Source organism: Camelus ferus, chromosome 20, assembly GCF_009834535.1.
Source record: "Camelus ferus isolate YT-003-E chromosome 20, BCGSAC_Cfer_1.0, whole genome shotgun sequence".
Taxonomy (NCBI): Eukaryota; Metazoa; Chordata; class Mammalia; order Artiodactyla; family Camelidae; genus Camelus; species Camelus ferus.
In genome coordinates, this window is record NC_045715.1 from 396,896 (window position 1) to 416,155 (window position 19,260).

Sequence of the window (19,260 nt, forward strand, 5' to 3'; positions counted from 1 at the left end):
GAATATCACGGTGAGCCAATCTATATAAAATACATGTCTCTTGGTAGAATTTGCTCTAAGAGTTTTTCTGAGAAATCTGCCTCATTTTTGAACCTGGCGTTTGAAAATCTCTGCAAAATCAGAGAAAATGCTTCAAAGTGTCAATATGCCTTGTATTGTGATGCAAGATCGTAAAACCACATGCAAACAAATCTGTGGTGAATATTTTTAGAAAGCAGTATGCATGCAGTGGGATCGTATCACGGAAAATCCCGCGATGGAATCTATGTAAATTACACACCTATTGGTTAGAATTCGCTCCAAAAATTTTCCCTGAGAAAACGGCCTGATTTTCCAAACTGGCATTAGGAAAAAGCTGCAAATTCAGAGTTAATGTTACTAGTTGTAAAATATGCCATGTATGGTGGATGAAAGTTCTGTAATCTACATGTTCACAACTCATTCGAGAAAGTTTGTTGAAACCTTGATGCATGTAGCGTGTTCGGAAAATGGAATGTCACTGTGAGGGAACTATGTAAATTACAACTCTATTGGGAAGTACTCGCTCCACGAGTATTTTTCTGCTAAATCTGCCTCCTTTTCAAAACTGGCATTAGGAAAAATCTTCGAAATGTGAGAAAATGCTTCAAATTGTCAACATGGCTTTTATGGTGGATGAAAGTTCGGTAATCCACTATGCTAACAACTCTGTAGTGAATATTTGTCGAATCCGTGATGCATGTAGCTTGTTCGGAACACGGAATTTCACGATGACGGGTTCTATGTAAATTGCATGTCTATTGGGTAGAACTCGCTCCAAGAGGACTTTTCTGTGGAAACTGCATGAGTTTAGAGACTGACATTAGGAGAATACTACTAAATCAGAATAAAATTTCTATGTATAAATATGCACTGTAAGGTGGATTAAAGTTCGTTAATACACATGTACACAACTCTTTAAAGAATGTTTTTTGTATCCGTGGTGCATTTAACGTGTTCAGAACATGGAATGTCACGGTGATTGAAAGTAGGGAAATTACCTATCTTTTGGGTAGAAATGGCTCCAAGAGCATTTTTCTGCCAAATCTGCCTCATTTTCAAAACTGGCTTTCAAACTAACGTGTGAAATCTGAGAAAATTCTTCAAAGTGTCAGTAAGCCTTGTATGGTGGATGAAAGTGCTGCAATCCACTTGCTAACACGTCTGTAGTGAATATTTGTCGCATCCGAGATGCATGTAGCGTGTTCGGAACACGGAATTTGACGGTGAGCGAATCCATGTAAATTACATGTCTATTGGTTAGAACCCGCTCCAAGAGGTTTTTGCCGTGAAATCGGCCTCATTTTCGAAACTGGCGTTTGGAAAACTCTGTGAAATCACAGAAAATGCTTCTAAGCAACTATATGCCTTTATATTGTGAAAGTCTTGTAATCCACATGCAAACAACACTGTAGTGTATTTTGTCGAAGCTTATCTGCATGTAGCATGTTCGAAACACGTAAATTCACAGCGAGAGAATCTATGTAATTTACATATGTATTGGGTAGAAATCGCTCCAACAGTTTCCTCCTTTGAAAACTGCCTGATTTTCGAAAATGCTATTAGGAAATATCTGCGAACTCAGTGTTAATGTTTCTAGGTGTCAATATGCCTTGTATGGTGGATGAAAGTTCTGTAACACACATGTACACAACTCATTAAGAATGTTTGTCAAATCCGTGATGTGTGTAGCGCGTTCAGAAAATGGACTGTCACGGTGACGAAGACTATATAAATTACATATCTATTGGTTAGAACACGCTCCAGGAGCATTTTACTGAAAAATCTGCCTCAGTTTGGAAACTGGTGTTATGAAAACGCTGCAAAATCTGAGTAAAAGCTTTAAGGTGACAATATGTCTTCAACGGGTTGTTAAAGAAGTGTAATTCACATGCTAAGAATTCAGAAGTGAATATTTGTTGAATCCGTGGTGCATGGATCGTTTTCGGAACACGGAATGTTACCGTGAAGGTATCTATGAAAATGAGATGTCTATGGGATAGAACATGCACCAAGAGAATTTTTCTGCGAAAACTGCCTGATTTTCGTAACTGACGTTAGGAAAATCGGCGAAATCTAAGTAAATGTTTCTAAGTGTAAATATGCCTTGTACTGTGGTTCAAAAATCGGTAATCCACATGCTCATGGTCATTAAATAATGTTTGTTGAAGCCGTGATGTATGTAACGTTTTCAGAACACGGAATGTCTCGGTGAGTGAAGCTCTGAAAATAACAATTCTGCTGGATAGAACTCGCTTGAATTGAATGTTTCCTGTGAAAATTTCATGATTTTCGAAACTGGATGATAGGAAAAACCTGCGAAATCAGAATAACTATTTCTAGGTATAAATATGTCTTGTATGGTGGATGAAAGTTCGGTAATCCACATGCTCACACTCATTAAAGAATGTTTGTCGAACTCGTGATGCATGCAAAGTGTTCGGAATACGGAATGTCATAGTGAAGGTAACAATGTAAGTTACATGTCTATTGGGTAGAACTCGCTTGAAGAGAATTTTTTTGCGAAATGTGCCTCATTTTGAAAACTGCCATTAGGAGAAACCTGTGAAATCTGAGAAAATGCTTCTAAGTGTCAATATGCCTTGACTGGTGAATGAAAGTCCGGTAATCCACATGTTAATAACAGTGTAGTAATCATTTTTTAAACCGTGATTCATGTAGCGCTTTTGGAAAATGGAATTTCACGGTAATGAAAATATGTAAATTACAATTCTATTGAGTAGAACGAGCTAGAAGAGAATTTTTCTGCGAACATTGCATGATTATCGAATCTGAAGTTTGGAAAAAGCTGCAAAAAAGGAGTAAATATTTGCAGGTGTAAGTGTGCCATTATGTTGCAAGAAAGTTCAGTAATACACATATTCACAACATATTAAAGAATCTTTTTCTAATCCGTGATGCATATTACGTGTTCAGAACGTGGAATTTCACGGTGATTGAAAAAATGTAAATTATTTCTCTATTGGATAGAACTCGCTCCGAGAGTGTTTTTCTGTGAAAACTTCGTCATTTTTAAACCTGGCGTTTAGAAAACGCTGCAAAATCTGAGAAAATACTTCTAAGAATCAATATTCAATGTATTGTGATGAAAGTTCATTAATCCACATGCTACCAAATTTGTAGTGATTGTTTGTCGAATCCTTTATGCATGTAACATGTTCGGAACACGGAATTTCACGGCCAGGGAATTTATGTAAATTACATTTCCCTTGGTTAGAAATCACTCCAAGAGATTTTTCCTGAGAAATCGGCCTGATTTTCAAACCTGGTTTTAGGAAATATCTGCGAACCCAGATTACTAGATTCTCGGTGTACATCTGCCTTTTATGGTGGATGAAAGTTCGGTAATCCGCATGCTAACTACTCTGTAGTGAATATTTGTCGAATCCGAGATACGTGAAGTGTGTTCGGAACACAGAATATCACGGTGAGCCAATCTATATAAAATACATGTCTCTTGGGTAGAATTTGCTCTAAGAGTTTTTTCTGAGAAATCTGCCTCATTTTTGTACCTGGCGTTTGAAAATCTCTGCAAAATCTGGGAAAATTATTCAAAGTGTCAATATGCTTTTATTGTGATGCAAGATCGTAAAACCACATGCAAACAAATCTGTGGTGAATATTTTTAGAAAGCATTATGCATGCAGTGGGATCGTATCACGGAAAATCCCGGCGATGGAATCTATGTAAATTACACACCTATTGGTTAGAATTTACTCCAAAAATTTTTCCCTGAGAAAACGGCCTGATTTTCCAAACTGGCATTAGGAAAAAGCTGCAAATTCAGAGTTAATGTTTCTAGTGGTAAATATGCCATGTATGGTGGATGAAAGTTCTGTAATCTACATGTTCACAACTCATCCGAGAAAGTTTGTTGAAACCTTGATGCATGTAGCGTGTTCGGAAAATGGAATGTCACTGTGAGGGAAACTATGTAAATTACATTCTATTGGGAAGTACTCGCTCCACGAGAATTTTTCTGCGAATCTGCCTCCTTTTCAAAACTGGCATTAGGAAAAACTTTCGAAATGTGAGAAAATGCTTCAAATTGTCAACATGGCTTTTATGGTGGATGAAAGTTCGGTAATCCTTATGCTAACAACTCTGTAGTGAATATTTGTCGAATCCGTGATGCATGTAGCTTTTTCGGAACACGGAATTTCACGATGACGGGTTCTATGTAAATGGCATGTCTATTGGGTAGAACTCGCTCCAAGAGGATTTTTCTGTGGAAACTGCATGATTTTAGAGACTGACATTAGGAGAATACTACTAAATCAGAATAAAATTTCTATGTATAAATATGCACTGTATGGTGGATTGAAGTACGTTAATACACATGTACACAACTCATTAAAGAATGTTTTTTGAATCCGTGGTGCATGTAACGTGTTCAGAACACGGAATGTCACGGTGATTGGAAGTAGGGAAATTACCTATCTTTTGGGTAGAACTGGCTCCAAGAGCATTTTTCTGCCAAATCTGCCTCATTTTCAAAACTGGCGTTCAAACTCACGTGTGAAATCTGAGAAAATTCTTCAAAGTGTCATTAAGGTTTTTATGGTGGATGAAAGTGCTGTAATCCACTTGCTAACAACTCTGTAGTGAATATATGTCACACCCAAGATGCATGTAGCGTGTTCGGAACATGGAATTTGATGGTGAGCTTATCCATGTAAATTACATGTCTATTAGTTAGAACACGCTCCAAGAGATTTTTGCTGTGAAATCTGCCTCATTTTCGAAACTGGCATTTGGAAAACTCTGTGAAATCACAGAAAATGCTTCTATGCATCTATAGGCCTTATATACTGAGAAAGTCCTTTAATCCACATGCAAACAACTCTGTAGTGTATTTTTGTCGAAACTTTTCTGCATGTAGCATGTTCGAAACACGTAAGTTCACAGCAGGAATATCGATGTAAATTACATATCCATTGGGTAGAACACGCTCCAAATGTTTTTTCCTTTGGAACTGCCTGATTTTCGTTACTGCTATTAGGAAATGTCTGCGAAATCAGTGTTAATGTTTCTAGGTGTCAATATGCCTTGTATGGTGGATGAAAGTTGTGTAACACACATGTACACAACTCATTAAGAATGTTTGTCAAATCCGTGTTGTGTGTAGCGCGTTCGGAACATGGACTGTCACGGTGACGGAAACTATATAAATTACATATCTATTGGTTAGAACACGCTCCAGGAGCATTTTACTGAAACATCTGCCTCAGTTTGGAAACTGTTGTTATGAAAACGCTGCAAAATCTGAGTAAAAGCTTTAAGGTGACAATATGTCTTCAACGGGTTGTTAAAGATGTGTAATTCACATGCTAAGAACTCAGCAGTGAATATTTGTTGAATCCGTGCTGCATGGACCGTTTTCGGAACACGGAATAGTTACGGTGAAGGTACCTATGAAAATGAGATGTCTATTGGACTAGAACATGCACCAAGAGAATTTTTCATGCGAAAACTGACTGATTTTCGTAACTGTCATTTTGGAAAACCGGCGAAATGTAAGTAAATGTTTCTAGGTGTAAATATGCCTTGTATTGTGGTTGAAAAATCGGTAATCAACATGCTCACGGTCATTAAATAATGTTTGTCGAAGCCGTGATGAATGTAATGTTTTCGGAACACGGAATGTCTCGGTGAGTGAAGCTCTGAAAATAACAATTCTGCTGGATAGAACTCGCTTGAATTGAATGTTTCTGTGAAAATTTCATGATTTTCGAAACTGGAGGTTAGGAAAAACCTGTGAAATCAGAATAACTACTTCTAGGTGTAAATATGCCTTTTATGGTGGATGAAAGTCCGGTAATCCACATGCAAACAAATTGGTAGTGAATATTTGTCGAGTCCTTTATGCATGTAACATGTTCGGAACACGGAATTTCACGGCCAGGGAATTTATGTAAATTACATTTCCCTTGGTTAGAAATCACTCCAAGAGTTTTTTCCTGAGAAATCGGCCTGATTTTTGAAACTGGCGTTAGGAAAAACCTGCGAACCCAGATTACTAGATTCTCGGTGTACATCTGCCTTTTATGGTGGATGATAGTTCGGTAATCCGCATGCTAACTAGTCTGTAGAGAATATTTGTCGAATCCGACTTACATGAAGTGTGTTCGGAACACAGAATATCACGGTGAGCGTATCTATGTAAAATACATTTCTCTTGGGTAGAATTTGATCTAAGAGTTTTTTCTGAGAAATCTGCCTCATTTTTGAACCTGGCGTTTGAAAATCTCTGCAAAATCAGAGAAAATGCTTCAAAGTGTCAATATGCCTTGTATTGTGATGCAAGATCGTAAAACCACATGCAAACAAATCTGTGGTGAATATTTTTAGAAAGCATTATGCATGCAGTGGGATCGTATCACGGAAAATCCCCGCGATGGAATCTATGTAAATTACACACCTATTGGTTAGAATTCGCTCCAAAAATTTTTCCCTGAGAAAACGGCCTGATTTTCCAAACTGGCATTAGGAAAAAGCTGCAAATTCAGAGTTAATCTTTCTAGTTGTAAATATGCCATGTATGGTGGATGAAAGTTCTGTAATCTACATGTTCACAACTCATTCGAGAAAGTTTGTTGAAACCTTGATGCATGTAGCGTGTTCGGAAAATGGAATGTCACTGTGAGGGAAACTATGTAAATTACAACTCTATTGGGAAGTACTCGCTCCACGAGTATTTTTCTGCTAAATCTGCCTCCTTTTCAAAACTGGCATTAGGAAAATCTTTCGAAATTTGAGAAAATGCTTCAAATTGTCAACATGGCTTTTATGGTGGATGAAAGTTCGGTAATCCACATGGTAACAACTCTGTAGTGAATATTTGTCGAATCCGTGATGCATGTAGCGTGTTCGGAACACGGAATTTCACGATGACGGGTTCTATGTAAATTGCATGTCTATTGGGTAGAACTCGCTCCAAGTGGACTTTTATGTGGAAACTGCATGAGTTTAGAGACTGACATTAGGAGAACACTACTAAATCAGAATAAAATTTCTATGTATAAATATGCACTGTAAGGTGTATTAAAGTTCGTTAATACACATGTTCACAACTCATTAAAGAATGTTTCTTGAATCCGTGGTGCATGTAACGTGTTCAGAACATGGAATGTCACGGTGATTGAAAGTAGGGAAATTACCTATCTTTTGGGTAGAACTGGCTCCAAGAGCATTTTTCTGCCAAATCTGCCTCATTTTCAAAACTGGCTTTCAAACTAACGTGTGAAATCTGAGAAAATTCTTCAAAGTGTCAGTAAGCCTTGTATGGTGGATGAAAGTGCTGCAATCCACTTGCTAACAACTCTGAAGTGAATATTTGTCGCATCCGAGATGCATGTAGCGTGTTCGGAACACGGAATTTGACGGTGAGCGAATCCATGTAAATTACATGTCTATTGGTTAGAACCCGCTCCAAGAGGTTTTTGCCGTGAAATCGGCCTCATTTTCGAAACTGGCGTTTGGAAAACTCTGTGAAATCACAGAAAATGCTTCTAAGCAACTATATGCCTTTTATATTGTGAAAGTCTTGTAATCCACATGCAAACAACACTGTAGTGTATTTTTGTCGAAGCTTATCTGCATGTAGCATGTTCGAAACACGTAAATTCACAGCGAGAGAATCTATGTAATTTACATATGTATTGGGTAGAAATCGCTCCAACAGTTTCCTCCTTTGAAAACTGCCTGATTTTCTAAACTGCTATTAGGAAATATCTGCGAACTCAGTGTTAATGTTTCTAGGTGTCAATATGCCTTGTATGGTGGATGAAAGTTCTGTAACACACATGTACACAACTCATTAAGAATGTTTGTCAAATCCGTGATGTGTGTAGCGCGTTCAGAAAATGGACTGTCACGGTGACGAAGACTATATAAATTACATATCTATTGGTTAGAACACGCTCCAGGAGCATTTTACTGAAAAATCTGCCTCAGTTTGGAAACTGGTGTTATGAAAACGCTGCAAAATCTGAGTAAAAGCTTTAAGGTGACAATATGTCTTCAACGGGTTGTTAAAGAAGTGTAATTCACATGCTAAGAATTCAGAAGTGAATATTTGTTGAATCCGTGGTGCATGGATCGTTTTCGGAACACGGAATGTTACCGTGAAGGTATCTATGAAAATGAGATGTCTATGGGATAGAACATGCACCAAGAGAATTTTTCTGCGAAAACTGCCTGATTTTCGTAACTGACGTTAGGAAAATCGGCGAAATCTAAGTAAATGTTTCTAAGTGTAAATATGCCTTGTACTGTGGTTCAAAAATCGGTAATCCACATGCTCATGGTCATTAAATAATGTTTGTTGAAGCCGTGATGTATGTAACGTTTTCAGAACACGGAATGTCTCGGTGAGTGAAGCTCTGAAAATAACAATTCTGCTGGATAGAACTCGCTTTAATTGAATGTTTCTGTGAAAATTTCATGATTTTCGAAACTGGATGATAGGAAAAACCTGCGAAATCAGAATAACTATTTCTAGGTATAAATATGTCTTGTATGGTGGATGAAAGTTCGGTAATCCACATGCTCACACTCATTAAAGAATGTTTGTCGAACTCGTGATGCATGCAAAGTGTTCGGAATACGGAATGTCATAGTGAAGGTAACAATGTAAGTTACATGTCTATTGGGTAGAACTCGCTTGAAGAGAATTTTTTTGCGAAATGTGCCTCATTTTGAAAACTGCCATTAGGAGAAACCTGTGAAATCTGAGAAAATGCTTCTAAGTGTCAATATGCCTTGACTGGTGAATGAAAGTCCGGTAATCCACATGTTAATAACAGTGTAGTAATCATTTTTTAAACCGTGATTCATGTAGCGCTTTTGGAAAATGGAATTTCACGGTAATGAAAATATGTAAATTACAATTCTATTGAGTAGAACGAGCTAGAAGAGAATTTTTCTGCGAACATTGCATGATTATCGAATCTGAAGTTTGGAAAAAGCTGCAAAAAAGGAGTAAATATTTGCAGGTGTAAGTGTGCCATTATGTTGCAAGAAAGTTCAGTAATACACATATTCACAACATATTAAAGAATCTTTTTCTAATCCGTGATGCATATTACGTGTTCAGAACGTGGAATTTCACGGTGATTGAAAAAATGTAAATTATTTCTCTATTGGATAGAACTCGCTCCGAGAGTGTTTTTCTGTGAAAACTTCGTCATTTTTAAACCTGGCGTTTAGAAAACGCTGCAAAATCTGAGAAAATACTTCTAAGAATCAATATTCAATGTATTGTGATGAAAGTTCATTAATCCACATGCTACCAAATTTGTAGTGATTGTTTGTCGAATCCTTTATGCATGTAACATGTTCGGAACACGGAATTTCACGGCCAGGGAATTTATGTAAATTACATTTCCCTTGGTTAGAAATCACTCCAAGAGATTTTTCCTGAGAAATCGGCCTGATTTTCAAACCTGGTTTTAGGAAATATCTGCGAACCCAGATTACTAGATTCTCGGTGTACATCTGCCTTTTATGGTGGATGAAAGTTCGGTAATCCGCATGCTAACTACTCTGTAGTGAATATTTGTCGAATCCGAGATACGTGAAGTGTGTTCGGAACACAGAATATCACGGTGAGCCAATCTATATAAAATACATGTCTCTTGGGTAGAATTTGCTCTAAGAGTTTTTTCTGAGAAATCTGCCTCATTTTTGTACCTGGCGTTTGAAAATCTCTGCAAAATCTGGGAAAATTATTCAAAGTGTCAATATGCTTTTATTGTGATGCAAGATCGTAAAACCACATGCAAACAAATCTGTGGTGAATATTTTTAGAAAGCATTATGCATGCAGTGGGATCGTATCACGGAAAATCCCGGCGATGGAATCTATGTAAATTACACACCTATTGGTTAGAATTTACTCCAAAAATTTTTCCCTGAGAAAACGGCCTGATTTTCCAAACTGGCATTAGGAAAAAGCTGCAAATTCAGAGTTAATGTTTCTAGTGGTAAATATGCCATGTATGGTGGATGAAAGTTCTGTAATCTACATGTTCACAACTCATCCGAGAAAGTTTGTTGAAACCTTGATGCATGTAGCGTGTTCGGAAAATGGAATGTCACTGTGAGGGAAACTATGTAAATTACAACTCTATTGGGAAGTACTCGCTCCACGAGAATTTTTCTGCGAATCTGCCTCCTTTTCAAAACTGGCATTAGGAAAAACTTTCGAAATGTGAGAAAATGCTTCAAATTGTCAACATGGCTTTTATGGTGGATGAAAGTTCGGTAATCCTTATGCTAACAACTCTGTAGTGAATATTTGTCGAATCCGTGATGCATGTAGCTTGTTCGGAACACGGAATTTCACGATGACGGGTTCTATGTAAATTGCATGTCTATTGGGTAGAACTCGCTCCAAGTGGACTTTTCTGTGGAAACTGCATGAGTTTAGAGACTGACATTAGGAGAACACTACTAAATCAGAATAAAATTTCTATGTATAAATATGCACTGTAAGGTGGATTAATGTTCGTTAATACACATGTTCACAACTCATTAAAGAATGTTTCTTGAATCCGTGGTGCATGTAACGTGTTCAGAACATGGAATGTCACGGTGATTGAAAGTAGGGAAATTACCTATCTTTTGGGTAGAACTGGCTCCAAGAGCATTTTTCTGCCAAATCTGCCTCATTTTCAAAACTGGCTTTCAAACTAACGTGTGAAATCTGAGAAAATTCTTCAAAGTGTCAGTAAGCCTTGTATGGTGGATGAAAGTGCTGCAATCCACTTGCTAACAACTCTGAAGTGAATATTTGTCGCATCCGAGATGCATGTAGCGTGTTCGGAACACGGAATTTGACGGTGAGCGAATCCATGTAAATTACATGTCTATTGGTTAGAACCCGCTCCAAGAGGTTTTTGCCGTGAAATCGGCCTCATTTTCGAAACTGGCGTTTGGAAAACTCTGTGAAATCACAGAAAATGCTTCTAAGCAACTATATGCCTTTTATATTGTGAAAGTCTTGTAATCCACATGCAAACAACACTGTAGTGTATTTTTGTCGAAGCTTATCTGCATGTAGCATGTTCGAAACACGTAAATTCACAGCGAGAGAATCTATGTAATTTACATATGTATTGGGTAGAAATCGCTCCAACAGTTTCCTCCTTTGAAAACTGCCTGATTTTCTAAACTGCTATTAGGAAATATCTGCGAACTCAGTGTTAATGTTTCTAGGTGTCAATATGCCTTGTATGGTGGATGAAAGTTCTGTAACACACATGTACACAACTCATTAAGAATGTTTGTCAAATCCGTGATGTGTGTAGCGCGTTCAGAAAATGGACTGTCACGGTGACGGAAACTATATAAATTACATATCTATTGGTTAGAACACGCTCCAGGAGCATTTTACTGAAAAATCTGCCTCAGTTTGGAAACTGGTGTTATGAAAACGCTGCAAAATCTGAGTAAAAGCTTTAAGGTGACAATATGTCTTCAACGGGTTGTTAAAGAAGTGTAATTCACATGCTAAGAATTCAGAAGTGAATATTTGTTGAATCCGTGGTGCATGGATCGTTTTCGGAACACGGAATGTTACCGTGAAGGTATCTATGAAAATGAGATGTCTATGGGATAGAACATGCACCAAGAGAATTTTTCTGCGAAAACTGCCTGATTTTCGTAACTGACGTTAGGAAAATCGGCGAAATCTAAGTAAATGTTTCTAAGTGTAAATATGCCTTGTACTGTGGTTCAAAAATCGGTAATCCACATGCTCATGGTCATTAAATAATGTTTGTTGAAGCCGTGATGTATGTAACGTTTTCAGAACACGGAATGTCTCGGTGAGTGAAGCTCTGAAAATAACAATTCTGCTGGATAGAACTCGCTTTAATTGAATGTTTCTGTGAAAATTTCATGATTTTCGAAACTGGATGATAGGAAAAACCTGCGAAATCAGAATAACTATTTCTAGGTATAAATATGTCTTGTATGGTGGATGAAAGTTCGGTAATCCACATGCTCACACTCATTAAAGAATGTTTGTCGAACTCGTGATGCATGCAAAGTGTTCGGAATACGGAATGTCATAGTGAAGGTAACAATGTAAGTTACATGTCTATTGGGTAGAACTCGCTTGAAGAGAATTTTTTTGCGAAATGTGCCTCATTTTGAAAACTGCCATTAGGAGAAACCTGTGAAATCTGAGAAAATGCTTCTAAGTGTCAATATGCCTTGACTGGTGAATGAAAGTCCGGTAATCCACATGTTAATAACAGTGTAGTAATCATTTTTTAAACCGTGATTCATGTAGCGCTTTTGGAAAATGGAATTTCACGGTAATGAAAATATGTAAATTACAATTCTATTGAGTAGAACGAGCTAGAAGAGAATTTTTCTGCGAACATTGCATGATTATCGAATCTGAAGTTTGGAAAAAGCTGCAAAAAAGGAGTAAATATTTGCAGGTGTAAGTGTGCCATTATGTTGCAAGAAAGTTCAGTAATACACATATTCACAACATATTAAAGAATCTTTTTCTAATCCGTGATGCATATTACGTGTTCAGAACGTGGAATTTCACGGTGATTGAAAAAATGTAAATTATTTCTCTATTGGATAGAACTCGCTCCGAGAGTGTTTTTCTGTGAAAACTTCGTCATTTTTAAACCTGGCGTTTAGAAAACGCTGCAAAATCTGAGAAAATACTTCTAAGAATCAATATTCAATGTATTGTGATGAAAGTTCATTAATCCACATGCTACCAAATTTGTAGTGATTGTTTGTCGAATCCTTTATGCATGTAACATGTTCGGAACACGGAATTTCACGGCCAGGGAATTTATGTAAATTACATTTCCCTTGGTTAGAAATCACTCCAAGAGATTTTTCCTGAGAAATCGGCCTGATTTTCAAACCTGGTTTTAGGAAATATCTGCGAACCCAGATTACTAGATTCTCGGTGTACATCTGCCTTTTATGGTGGATGAAAGTTCGGTAATCCGCATGCTAACTACTCTGTAGTGAATATTTGTCGAATCCGAGATACGTGAAGTGTGTTCGGAACACAGAATATCACGGTGAGCCAATCTATATAAAATACATGTCTCTTGGGTAGAATTTGCTCTAAGAGTTTTTTCTGAGAAATCTGCCTCATTTTTGTACCTGGCGTTTGAAAATCTCTGCAAAATCTGGGAAAATTATTCAAAGTGTCAATATGCTTTTATTGTGATGCAAGATCGTAAAACCACATGCAAACAAATCTGTGGTGAATATTTTTAGAAAGCATTATGCATGCAGTGGGATCGTATCACGGAAAATCCCGGCGATGGAATCTATGTAAATTACACACCTATTGGTTAGAATTTACTCCAAAAATTTTTCCCTGAGAAAACGGCCTGATTTTCCAAACTGGCATTAGGAAAAAGCTGCAAATTCAGAGTTAATGTTTCTAGTGGTAAATATGCCATGTATGGTGGATGAAAGTTCTGTAATCTACATGTTCACAACTCATCCGAGAAAGTTTGTTGAAACCTTGATGCATGTAGCGTGTTCGGAAAATGGAATGTCACTGTGAGGGAAACTATGTAAATTACAACTCTATTGGGAAGTACTCGCTCCACGAGAATTTTTCTGCGAATCTGCCTCCTTTTCAAAACTGGCATTAGGAAAAACTTTCGAAATGTGAGAAAATGCTTCAAATTGTCAACATGGCTTTTATGGTGGATGAAAGTTCGGTAATCCACATGGTAACAACTCTGTAGTGAATATTTGTCGAATCCGTGATGCATGTAGCGTGTTCGGAACACGGAATTTCACGATGACGGGTTCTATGTAAATGGCATGTCTATTGGGTAGAACTCGCTCCAAGAGGATTTTTCTGTGGAAACTGCATGATTTTAGAGACTGACATTAGGAGAATACTACTAAATCAGAATAAAATTTCTATGTATAAATATGCACTGTATGGTGGATTGAAGTACGTTAATACACATGTACACAACTCATTAAAGAATGTTTCTTGAATCCGTGGTGCATGTAACGTGTTCAGAACACGGAATGTCACGGTGATTGGAAGTAGGGAAATTACCTATCTTTTGGGTAGAACTGGCTCCAAGAGCATTTTTCTGCCAAATCTGCCTCATTTTCAAAACTGGCGTTCAAACTCACGTGTGAAATCTGAGAAAATTCTTCAAAGTGTCATTAAGGTTTTTATGGTGGATGAAAGTGCTGTAATCCACTTGCTAACAACTCTGTAGTGAATATATGTCACACCCAAGATGCATGTAGCGTGTTCGGAACATGGAATTTGATGGTGAGCTTATCCATGTAAATTACATGTCTATTAGTTAGAACACGCTCCAAGAGATTTTTGCTGTGAAATCTGCCTCATTTTCGAAACTGGCATTTGGAAAACTCTGTGAAATCACAGAAAATGCTTCTATGCATCTATAGGCCTTATATACTGAGAAAGTCCTTTAATCCACATGCAAACAACTCTGTAGTGTATTTTTGTCGAAACTTTTCTGCATGTAGCATGTTCGAAACACGTAAGTTCACAGCAGGAATATCGATGTAAATTACATATCCATTGGGTAGAACACGCTCCAAATGTTTTTCCTTTGGAAACTGCCTGATTTTCGTTACTGCTATTAGGAAATGTCTGCGAAATCAGTGTTAATGTTTCTAGGTGTCAATATGCCTTGTATGGTGGATGAAAGTTGTGTAACACACATGTACACAACTCATTAAGAATGTTTGTCAAATCCGTGTTGTGTGTAGCGCGTTCAGAAAATGGACTGTCACGGTGACGGAAACTATATAAATTACATATCTATTGGTTAGAACACGCTCCAGGAGCATTTTACTGAAAAATCTGCCTCAGTTTGGAAACTGGTGTTATGAAAACGCTGCAAAATCTTAGTAAAAGCTTTAAGGTGACAATATGTCTTCAACGGGTTGTTAAAGATGTGTAATTCACATGCTAAGAACTCAGCAGTGAATATTTGTTGAATCCGTGCTGCATGGACCGTTTTCGGAACACGGAATGTTACCGTGAAGGTATCTATGAAAATGAGATGTCTATGGGATAGAACATGCACCAAGAGAATTTTTCTGCGAAAACTGCCTGATTTTCGTAACTGACGTTAGGAAAATCGGCGAAATCTAAGTAAATGTTTCTAAGTGTAAATATGCCTTGTACTGTGGTTCAAAAATCGGTAATCCACATGCTCATGGTCATTAAATAATGTTTGTTGAAGCCGTGATGTATGTAACGTTTTCAGAACACGGAATGTCTCGGTGAGTGAAGCTCTGAAAATAACAATTCTGCTGGATAGAACTCGCTTGAATTGAATGTTTCTGTGAAAATTTCATGATTTTCGAAACTGGATGATAGGAAAAACCTGCGAAATCAGAATAACTATTTCTAGGTATAAATATGTCTTGTATGGTGGATGAAAGTTCGGTAATCCACATGCTCACACTCATTAAAGAATGTTTGTCGAACTCGTGATGCATGCAAAGTGTTCGGAATACGGAATGTCATAGTGAAGGTAACAATGTAAGTTACATGTCTATTGGGTAGAACTCGCTTGAAGAGAATTTTTTTGCGAAATGTGCCTCATTTTGAAAACTGCCATTAGGAGAAACCTGTGAAATCTGAGAAAATGCTTCTAAGTGTCAATATGCCTTGACTGGTGAATGAAAGTCCGGTAATCCACATGTTAATAACAGTGTAGTAATCATTTTTTAAACCGTGATTCATGTAGCGCTTTTGGAAAATGGAATTTCACGGTAATGAAAATATGTAAATTACAATTCTATTGAGTAGAACGAGCTAGAAGAGAATTTTTCTGCGAACATTGCATGATTATCGAATCTGAAGTTTGGAAAAAGCTGCAAAAAAGGAGTAAATATTTGCAGGTGTAAGTGTGCCATTATGTTGCAAGAAAGTTCAGTAATACACATATTCACAACATATTAAAGAATCTTTTTCTAATCCGTGATGCATATTACGTGTTCAGAACGTGGAATTTCACGGTGATTGAAAAAATGTAAATTATTTCTCTATTGGATAGAACTCGCTCCGAGAGTGTTTTTCTGTGAAAACTTCGTCATTTTTAAACCTGGCGTTTAGAAAACGCTGCAAAATCTGAGAAAATACTTCTAAGAATCAATATTCAATGTATTGTGATGAAAGTTCATTAATCCACATGCTACCAAATTTGTAGTGATTGTTTGTCGAATCCTTTATGCATGTAACATGTTCGGAACACGGAATTTCACGGCCAGGGAATTTATGTAAATTACATTTCCCTTGGTTAGAAATCACTCCAAGAGATTTTTCCTGAGAAATCGGCCTGATTTTCAAACCTGGTTTTAGGAAATATCTGCGAACCCAGATTACTAGATTCTCGGTGTACATCTGCCTTTTATGGTGGATGAAAGTTCGGTAATCCGCATGCTAACTACTCTGTAGTGAATATTTGTCGAATCCGAGATACGTGAAGTGTGTTCGGAACACAGAATATCACGGTGAGCCAATCTATATAAAATACATGTCTCTTGGGTAGAATTTGCTCTAAGAGTTTTTTCTGAGAAATCTGCCTCATTTTTGTACCTGGCGTTTGAAAATCTCTGCAAAATCTGGGAAAATTATTCAAAGTGTCAATATGCTTTTATTGTGATGCAAGATCGTAAAACCACATGCAAACAAATCTGTGGTGAATATTTTTAGAAAGCATTATGCATGCAGTGGGATCGTATCACGGAAAATCCCGGCGATGGAATCTATGTAAATTACACACCTATTGGTTAGAATTTACTCCAAAAATTTTTCCCTGAGAAAACGGCCTGATTTTCCAAACTGGCATTAGGAAAAAGCTGCAAATTCAGAGTTAATGTTTCTAGTGGTAAATATGCCATGTATGGTGGATGAAAGTTCTGTAATCTACATGTTCACAACTCATCCGAGAAAGTTTGTTGAAACCTTGATGCATGTAGCGTGTTCGGAAAATGGAATGTCACTGTGAGGGAAACTATGTAAATTACAACTCTATTGGGAAGTACTCGCTCCACGAGAATTTTTCTGCGAATCTGCCTCCTTTTCAAAACTGGCATTAGGAAAAACTTTCGAAATGTGAGAAAATGCTTCAAATTGTCAACATGGCTTTTATGGTGGATGAAAGTTCGGTAATCCTTATGCTAACAACTCTGTAGTGAATATTTGTCGAATCCGTGATGCATGTAGCGTGTTCGGAACACGGAATTTCTCGATGACGGGTTCTATGTAAATGGCATGTCTATTGGGTAGAACTCGCTCCAAGAGGATTTTTCTGTGGAAACTGCATGATTTTAGAGACTGACATTAGGAGAATACTACTAAATCAGAATAAAATTTCTATGTATAAATATGCACTGTATGGTGGATTGAAGTACGTTAATACACATGTACACAACTCATTAAAGAATGTTTTTTGAATCCGTGGTGCATGTAACGTGTTCAGAACACGGAATGTCACGGTGATTGGAAGTAGGGAAATTACCTATCTTTTGGGTAGAACTGGCTCCAAGAGCATTTTTCTGCCAAATCTGCCTCATTTTCAAAACTGGCGTTCAAACTCACGTGTGAAATCTGAGAAAATTCTTCAAAGTGTCATTAAGGTTTTTATGGTGGATGAAAGTGCTGTAATCCACTTGCTAACAACTCTGTAGTGAATATATGTCACACCCAAGATGCATGTAGCGTGTTCGGAACATGGAATTTGATGGTGAGCTTATCCATGTAAATTACATGTCTATTAGTTAGAACACGCTCCAAGAGATTTTTGCTGTGAAATCTGCCTCATTTTCGAAACTGGCATTTGGAAAACTCTGTGAAATCACAGAAAATGCTTCTATGCATCTATAGGCCTTATATACTGAGAAAGTCCTTTAATCCACATGCAAACAACTCTGTAGTGTATTTTTGTCGAAACTTTTCTGCATGTAGCATGTTCGAAACACGTAAGTTCACAGCAGGAATATCGATGTAAATTACATATCCATTGGGTAGAACACGCTCCAAATGTTTTTTCCTTTGGAACTGCCTGATTTTCGTTACTGCTATTAGGAAATGTCTGCGAAATCAGTGTTAATGTTTCTAGGTGTCAATATGCCTTGTATGGTGGATGAAAGTTCTGTAACACACATGTACACAACTCATTAAGAATGTTTGTCAAATCCGTGTTGTGTGTAGCGCGTTCAGGAACATGGACTGTCACGGTGACGGAAACTATATAAATTACATATCTATTGGTTAGAACACGCTCCAGGAGCATTTTACTGAAACATCTGCCTCAGTTTGGAAACTGTTGTTATGAAAACGCTGCAAAATCTGAGTAAAAGCTTTAAGGTGACAATATGTCTTCAACGGGTTGTTAAAGATGTGTAATTCACATGCTAAGAACTCAGCAGTGAATATTTGTTGAATCCGTGCTGCATGGACCGTTTTCGGAACGCGGAATGTTACCGTGAAGGTATCTATGAAAATGAGATGTCTATGGGATAGAACATGCACCAAGAGAATTTTTCTGCGAAAACTGCCTGATTTTCGTAACTGACGTTAGGAAAATCGGCGAAATCTAAGTAAATGTTTCTAAGTGTAAATATGCCTTGTACTGTGGTTCAAAAATCGGTAATCCACATGCTCATGGTCATTAAATAATGTTTGTTGAAGCCGTGATGTATGTAACGTTTTCAGAACACGGAATGTCTCGGTGAGTGAAGCTCTGAAAATAACAATTCTGCTGGATAGAACTCGCTTGAATTGAATGTTTCTGTGAAAATTTCATGATTTTCGAAACTGGATGATAGGAAAAACCTGCGAAATCAGAATAACTATTTCTAGGTATAAATATGTCTTGTATGGTGGATGAAAGTTCGGTAATCCACATGCTCACACTCATTAAAGAATGTTTGTCGAACTCGTGATGCATGCAAAGTGTTCGGAATACGGAATGTCATAGTGAAGGTAACAATGTAAGTTACATGTCTATTGGGTAGAACTCGCTTTGAAGAGAATTTTTTGCGAAATGTGCCTCATTTTGAAAACTGCCATTAGGAGAAACCTGTGAAATCTGAGAAAATGCTTCTAAGTGTCAATATGCCTTGACTGGTGAATGAAAGTCCGGTAATCCACATGTTAATAACAGTGTAGTAATCATTTTTTAAACCGTGATTCATGTAGCGCTTT